Here is a 7,471-nt window from a genome sequence, read left to right as displayed (position 1 = left end):
TCAGTTGGCTGCATGCTGTTTTGATTGAAAAATATGAGACATTACGAAATGAAAACGTAGTATTATTGTTTTGATTAATAAAAGGACACATTCCTAAAAGACAGAAAAGGATTGGAGTTTCCATTCAAAACTAAAAAAATTGGAGATATTCTGATAAGAAAACATAGGATTAGGTATTGATTGAAAAATAGGAGATATTTCTGATTGAAAAATATGAGACATTCCAAAAATAAAACATATATTTATTGTTTTCATTGAAAACTTATAAATAGGAGACATTTAGGAAAGAAAACATACAATTAGTGTTTTGGTTAAAAAATAGGAGACAAAGTGAACATAAAACCTAGGATTAGGGTTTTAATTCAAAAATATGAGACATTCCAAAAAGAAAACATAGGATCAGGATTTTTATTTGAAAACAGGAGACATTCTATAAAGAAAAGATACGATTTGTGTTTTGATTAAAAAATAACAAACTTTCTCAAAACAAAAAGATAGTTTTAGGGTTTCGATTTAAAAAAATGAGACATTCCAAAAATAAAACAAAGGATTTGGTTTTTTATTCCAAACTGAATAATAGGACACATTCCAAAAGGAAAACATATGATTAGCGTTTTATTTGAAAATTAGTAGGCATTCCGAAAAGAAAAGAAAGGATTGGGCTTTTGATTAAAAAATAGGTAACATTTCGAAAAGAAAACATGGGATTATTGTTTTTGATTCAAAATATTGTAGGCATTCTAAAAGAAAACATTGAAATAGGGTTTTGATTTAAAATAGGAGACGTTACTATAAGAAAACATACGATTAGGGTTCTGATTCAAAAATGGTAGATATTCCAAAAAGAAAACATAGCATTACTGTTTTGAAACAAAGATAGTAGGCATTCCCAAAAGAGAAACATAGGATTAGTGTTTTGAATAAAAAATAGAAGACTTTACGAAAAGAAAATATAGGATTATTTTTTGATTCAAAAATTGCAGACATTAACAAGAGTAAAATATAAGATTAGGGTTTTGATTAAAAAATATTATAAATAATGAAAATAAAACATTCAATTATTGTTTTGATTCAAAAATAACAGACTTTTCCAAAAGAAAACATTGCATTAGTGTTTGGATTGAAAAATCATAGACATCTTAAAAAGAAAATAACGAATTAAGTTTTTTATTGAAAAATAGGAAAAATTTTGAAAATAAAACATAGGATTAGTGTTTTGATTCAAATATAGTAGGCATTCTGAAAAGAAAACATACGATTAGGGTTTTGATTTTAAAAATAATAGACATTACTATAAGAAAACATAGATTAGGGTTTTGATTCAAAAATAGTAGACATTCTCAAAAGAAAACGTAGGAATAGAGTTTTGATTAAAAATAGAAGCCATTCTGAAAAAAAAACATAGGAATAGTATTATGATTGAAAAATATGGGACAATACCAAAAGAAAATAAATGATTATTATTTTCGATTCAAAAAATAGCAGACAATACCAAAAGAAAAAATAAGATTAGTGTCTTGATTAAAAAATTTGAGACATTAGAAAAAAAAACATAGGATTAGTGTTTTAATTAAAAATATAAGACGTTACGAAAAGAAAAATTACGATTATTGTTTTGATTATAAAATAGCCGACATTTCCAAAAGAAAACATAAGATTATGGCTTTGATTCAAAAACCGGAAGCATTATGAAAAGAAAACATAGGATTAATTTTTTTATTCAAAATCAAAATATAGGAGGTATTGGAAAAAGGAAACATAGCCAGAGATTCCTAAAACAAAAGATAGGATAATGGTTTTTATTAAAAAAATGAGACATTCTGAAAAGAAAACAAAGGATTAGTGTTTTGATTCAAAACTGAGAAATAGGATTAGGATTTTGATTAAAAAAAATAATAGGTATTGTTAAAAGAAAAGAAAGGATTAGGTTTTGAATTGAAAAGTATGTGACATTACTATAAGAAACATAAGATTAGAGTTTTAATTAAAAAAGGAGATATTCCTAAAATAAAACATAGAATTATGGTTTTTCTTTTAAAAATAGGAGACATTCTAAAAATAAAACATATGATTATAGTTCTAAACCAAAAACATATGACATTCCAAAAAGAAAACATAACATTATGGTTATGATTTAAAAATAGGAGAAATTACAATAAGAAAACATTGGATTAGCGTTTTGATTAAAAACCAAAAAATTGGAGACATTTCCAAAAGAAAACATAGGCTTATTTTTTTGATTCAAAATTAGTATACATTACCAAAATTAAACTTAGAAGTAGGGTATTGATTAAAAAATAGGAGCCATTCAAAAAAAAAATACATAGGATTAGGATTTTGATTGAAAAATATGAGATATTACGAAAAGAAAATATTGGAGTATTGTATTCATTGATAAATGAAAAACATTCCCGCAAGAAAAAATAAGATTAGTGTTTTGATTTAAAAAAGAGGACTTATTAAAAAAAACTAAGGATATGACTAAAAAAATATGAGATTAGGATTTTGACTAAAAAATATGAGACATTACGAAAAGAAAAGATATGATTATTGTTTTGATTAAAAATAGAAGACATTAACAAAAGAAAGCAAAAGATTAGTATTTAGATTCAAATATAGGAGGCATCCAAAAAAGAAAACATAGGACTAGAATTTTTGTTCAAAAATAGGAGGCATTACAAAAAGAAAACATAGGCAGAGATTCCGAATACAAAAGATACGATTAGTGTTTTGATTCAAAAATTATATATTCCCAAAAGAAATTTAAACATTAGAGTTTTGATTTAAAAATAGCAGACATACTGAAAAGAAAAAAAAGGATTTGATTTTTGATTTAAAAATTAAATACATTCCTATACGAAAATATAGGATTACGGTTTTGATTGAAAAATAAGAGACATTACTCCAATAAAAAATAGGATAAGGGTTTTCAATGAAAAATATGAGATATAACTATAAGAAAACATTGGGTTAGGTTTCTCATCAAATAACAGTAGACATTGCGAAAAGAAAACATAGAATTATGGTTTTGATTGAAAAATATGAGACATTTCAAAAAGTAAACATCGGATTAGCATTTTAATTCAAAAATAGGAGACATTCCAAAAATAAAATATAGGAGTAGAATATTTATTTAAAAATAGGAGACATTCCAAAAGAAATATACGATTAGGGTTTTGATTGAAAAATATGAGACATTCCTAAAAGAAAAAATAGGATTAGGGATTTGATTGAAAATTAGGAGACAATACTGTAAGAAAACTTAGGAATAGGGTTTTGATTAAAAATAGAAAAAAATATGGGACATTTCCAAAACAAAACATAGGTTTAGGGTCTTCACTCAAAAATAGCAGGCATTCCCTAAAGAAAATATAGGATTAGGGTTTTGATTGACAAAAAAGAGGCATTCCAAAAAAATCTTATGATTTGGCTTTGATTAAAAAATATGAGACATTACAAAAGGAAACCATATGATTATTGTTTTAATTAAAAAATCACATACATTCCCAAAAGAAAACATAATATTAGGGTTTTGATTTACAAATAGGATGCATTTTGAAAAGAAAACATAGGATTAGGATTTTTTGTTAAAAATAGTAAACATTCCGAAAAGAGAACAAAAATTAGGCTTTTGATTACAAATTAGCAGAGATTCCCAAAACAAAAGATAGGATTAGGGATTTGATTAAAAATATGAGATATTCTAGAAATAAAACATAGGATTAGGGTTTTGATTCAAAAATATAAGATATTTCGAAAAGAAAATATAGGAATAGGCTTTTGATTGAAAATTATAAGACATTTCGAAAATAAAACATATGAATAGGGTTTTCATTGGGAAAAACTTTGGATTAGGGTTTTGATTAAAAATAGCAGACATTCCCAAAAGAAAAAATAAGATTAGGTTTATGAATCATAAACCCTAATTTTATGTTTTCTTTCGGAATACCTTCTATTTTCCAATTTGTAATCAAAACCCTAATCTTATATTTTATTTTAAATCAAAACCCTAAGCTTATGTTTTCTTTTAAGAATGTCACCTTTTTTTGAATTAAATCCTAAACCTATGGTTTTTTTTTCAGAATATCTCCTATCTTTCAATCAATACCCGAATCTAATTTTTTCTTATCCATAATGTCTACTATTTTTTAATCAAAACCTAATCCTGTGTTTTTCTTTTCGTATTGTCTACTATATTTCAATTAAAACCCTAATCCTGCGTTTTCTTTTTGAAATGTCTAATATTTTTCTCTACTATCTTTGAATCAAAACCCTTATCATATGTTTTCTTTTCGGAATACCGCTATATTTGAATCAAAACTCTAATCCTATATTTTCATTTGAGAATTTCTCCTATCATTTCAAGCAAAAACCTAATTCTTTGTTTTCTTTTCTGAATGTGTCCTATTTTTATATTTTGAATTAAAACCCTAATCCATTAGTTTTTATTGGAATGTCTTCTTTTTTGAATTAAAACCATAAGCCTTTATTTTCAATTCGGAATGTATACTAATTTTCAATTAAACCCTTAATGTTATGTTTTTTTTTCAAAATGCCTACTATATTTCAATCAAAACCCTAATCCTATGTTTCTTTTTAGAATGTCTGCTATTTTTAATCAAACCCCTAGTCCTATATTTTATTTTTTGGAACGTACCTTTTTTTTCAGATTTTAAAAAAACCCCTAATCCTTTGTTTTCTTTTAGGAATGTCTCATTTTTTTGATATTTAATCAAAACCCTAATCCTATGTTTTCTTTTCAGACTGTCTATAATTATTTAATCAAAAACGTAATTCTATGTTTTCTTATAATAATGTCTCCTATTTTTCCAATCAAAACCCCTTATTTCCCCTATTTTTTGTTTTTAATCAAACAATTAATCCTATGTTTTCTTTTAGTAATGTCTCCTATTTTTCAATAGAAACCCTAATCCTATGTTTTCTTATCGGAATGCCTCCTATATTTGAATCAAAACCCTAATCCTATATTTTCCTTTTGAAATGTCTCCTATTTATCAGTTTTGAATCAAACACATAGTGATGAGTGCATTTCAAATCATATTTATTTACCTTCAATTTATTATTTTACTCATCCTTTAGCATAACTTTGTGTACATTAGGTGCTATTCTTTGTATAGTTGTTCCATGTGCAGGATTTTGGGATTCGAAGCAATTTCTAGTTAATTCAAGGATGAAACAAGTGAAGAACGAAGATATTTGCTAAGTGCTCAAGTTGAACATGGGCAGAGCATAATCGTGCTCTGATCCTAGTGATTATCTTTGCCTAGAGGAGTGCCTAGCAAAAACTCAAAGCATGAAGGTGCTCTCAGGCAGAACACTGTCGGGTCACAAGCATGTTCCTCCGAATGAATATTTCAGGTCTGTGTCATTTTTTGCTTAACAAGGAAAGCACGCTTCACTTGCTCCTAGCACGATCACGCTCTAGTGAAACACGGTCCACGCGATCGTACTTCCTCCTACTAGAAAATCAAAGCGAGCCCTGAGCTGATTCACTTAAAAGCCCAACCGAAGAAGCACAGTAAAAGCACGATCGCGCTTAGCCCGCGTCAAGCCTGAAACTGACATTTTTAACTCTACATTTTAGGGATTCACTCTCATCTTTGTTCAAGGACTCTTCTTTCCATTGCGAGAACTTTGATGAGAGCAAAGATCAAGCTTCACCACACTTTCTAAGGGGATCAAGGATAAGTTGGAGGCACGATGAAAGTGGTGTTAGCATATCAGAGCTCAATTAGGAAGACCATCTTGAGAAGGAGGGAGTTATGTCTTCTTCCTTTAGCTCTTTATCTTTCTTTTCCTTGTTGTACCCGTCTATAAGGGGCCTAACCATCCACGGTGCCCTGGGACATGAACAATGATGTTTTAGTATGATTTGACTACTTATTTTAAATATCTACAGAGGTCTTTTTAGATTCATGTGTTTAATCTTGGTTTGCATAACTTGATGCTTTTGAATTGTGCACAGTTGCCTTGGTAAAACTCTATGTATGGATGACCATAATTGTGATTGCTTGTGTGATTACAAAACTTGACGTGTTTAAAATGCATTGTTATCTTGGCAAAACTTGGTGTACTAGAGAACCATAGATGCAACATTGCGTGTTAGCAAACACTTGAACTTTAGAATGTACTGGCAGTCTTTAAAAGCAGGTTAGCATGTTGTAGCTCATAGGAATCATCCGGGGGCATTGCTCTCTTGTTGCTAAAAAACTTGTTCCTAATCCATCCTTTATCTCCACTTATTCTCTCCTTTGTTTGTTTGTTTTTTTCTTCAAATCAATCTAATTCTTGTTTTACTAGACATCGAAAGAAGAGTGAGTACTTTAAGTCCAGTCCCTGTTGTTCATTAACCCTACCCCTCACGGGGGTGACCACTGTATTGCTTATGTGCGATCCGTATACTTGTGAACAGTGCATCAAGTTTTTGGTGCCGTTGCTGGGAGCCGGCAGTTTTTAAGAAAATTTTGATTCTTGTGTTTTAGTTTATTAATATTGTTCATATTGTTGAATATTTGGTTTCTTTTTATCTTAGACATTATTTACGCCTTTTTTTCATTCTCATCCTTTGTACTTGCTTGAACTTACATAGACCTATCTTTTTGTGTATAGGCATAACTGTTTGACACATGGAATCACGTATTCTCCGTTGGTGAACTCTAATCTAGATGTTGAGAGGAATTTCCGAAGAAGAACTAGACAGATCAATTTAAGTATGATAGGGTCAGTGGAGATTAGTGGGGCCAAGTATTGTTCACATTCCTGTTGCTGCAAATAATTTTTAACTGAAGCCAAAAATCATTCAAAGGGTACAGCAAATGTGTCAGTTTGATGGATTTCACGATGAAGACCTCTATGAGCATTTAAGGAGTTTCTTGGAAATTTGTGATACCTTCAAGGTGAATAATGTGTCTAAGGATGTTGTTTTCATTAGACTCTTTCTATTTTTGTTTTGAGGAATGGCCAAACATTGGCTAAATTCGTTGCTGCAAGGGTCTTTGACAACATGGAAGAAAGTTTCAAAAACGTTCATAGCAAGATCTTTCCCCCAGCAAAAATTACTAAGCTGAGGAGTGATATTTCATACTTTTTTCAATTAGAATTGGAGTCCTTATATGACACTTAGGAAAGATACAAGGAAACATTGAGGAAGTGCCCACAACACAGAATAGTGGAATGAAAGTGGATCCCAATCTTTTACAATGGGCTGAACAATTCTACTAAACAAATGCTTGATGCAGTGTCAGGGGGAAACCAAGCGCGGCATATACATTGATCGAAGAGATTGAAAACAATGGCTATCAGTGGAGTTCTGAGAGGAATAAGCAGGGGAAGACAGCTGGAATTTACCTAGTGGATGTTGTCACCACTTCGGGGGTCACTCCCTAGCAACATCAAAGTCAACTTGAAGGAATCCTTAAAAGGTATTTTATTGTGGAGTGGAAAGCAACTT

General features: G+C 29.6%; 1 non-coding gene across 1 annotated transcript; it reads right to left on the bottom strand.

Annotated features, from left to right (window-relative positions):
• Window positions 1-7,081: 7,081 nt before the first annotated feature.
• Window positions 7,082-7,188, bottom strand: LOC120252380. Its single transcript, XR_005533914.1, has one exon. It is a non-coding gene; the product is annotated as a small nucleolar RNA R71 (small nucleolar RNA).
• Between the last annotated feature and the right edge of the window lie 283 nt (window positions 7,189-7,471).

This window comes from Dioscorea cayenensis, chromosome 20 (assembly GCF_009730915.1).
Source record: "Dioscorea cayenensis subsp. rotundata cultivar TDr96_F1 chromosome 20, TDr96_F1_v2_PseudoChromosome.rev07_lg8_w22 25.fasta, whole genome shotgun sequence".
NCBI lineage: Eukaryota > Viridiplantae > Streptophyta > Magnoliopsida > Dioscoreales > Dioscoreaceae > Dioscorea > Dioscorea cayenensis.
This window is presented reverse-complemented; position numbering and strand designations above follow the sequence as displayed.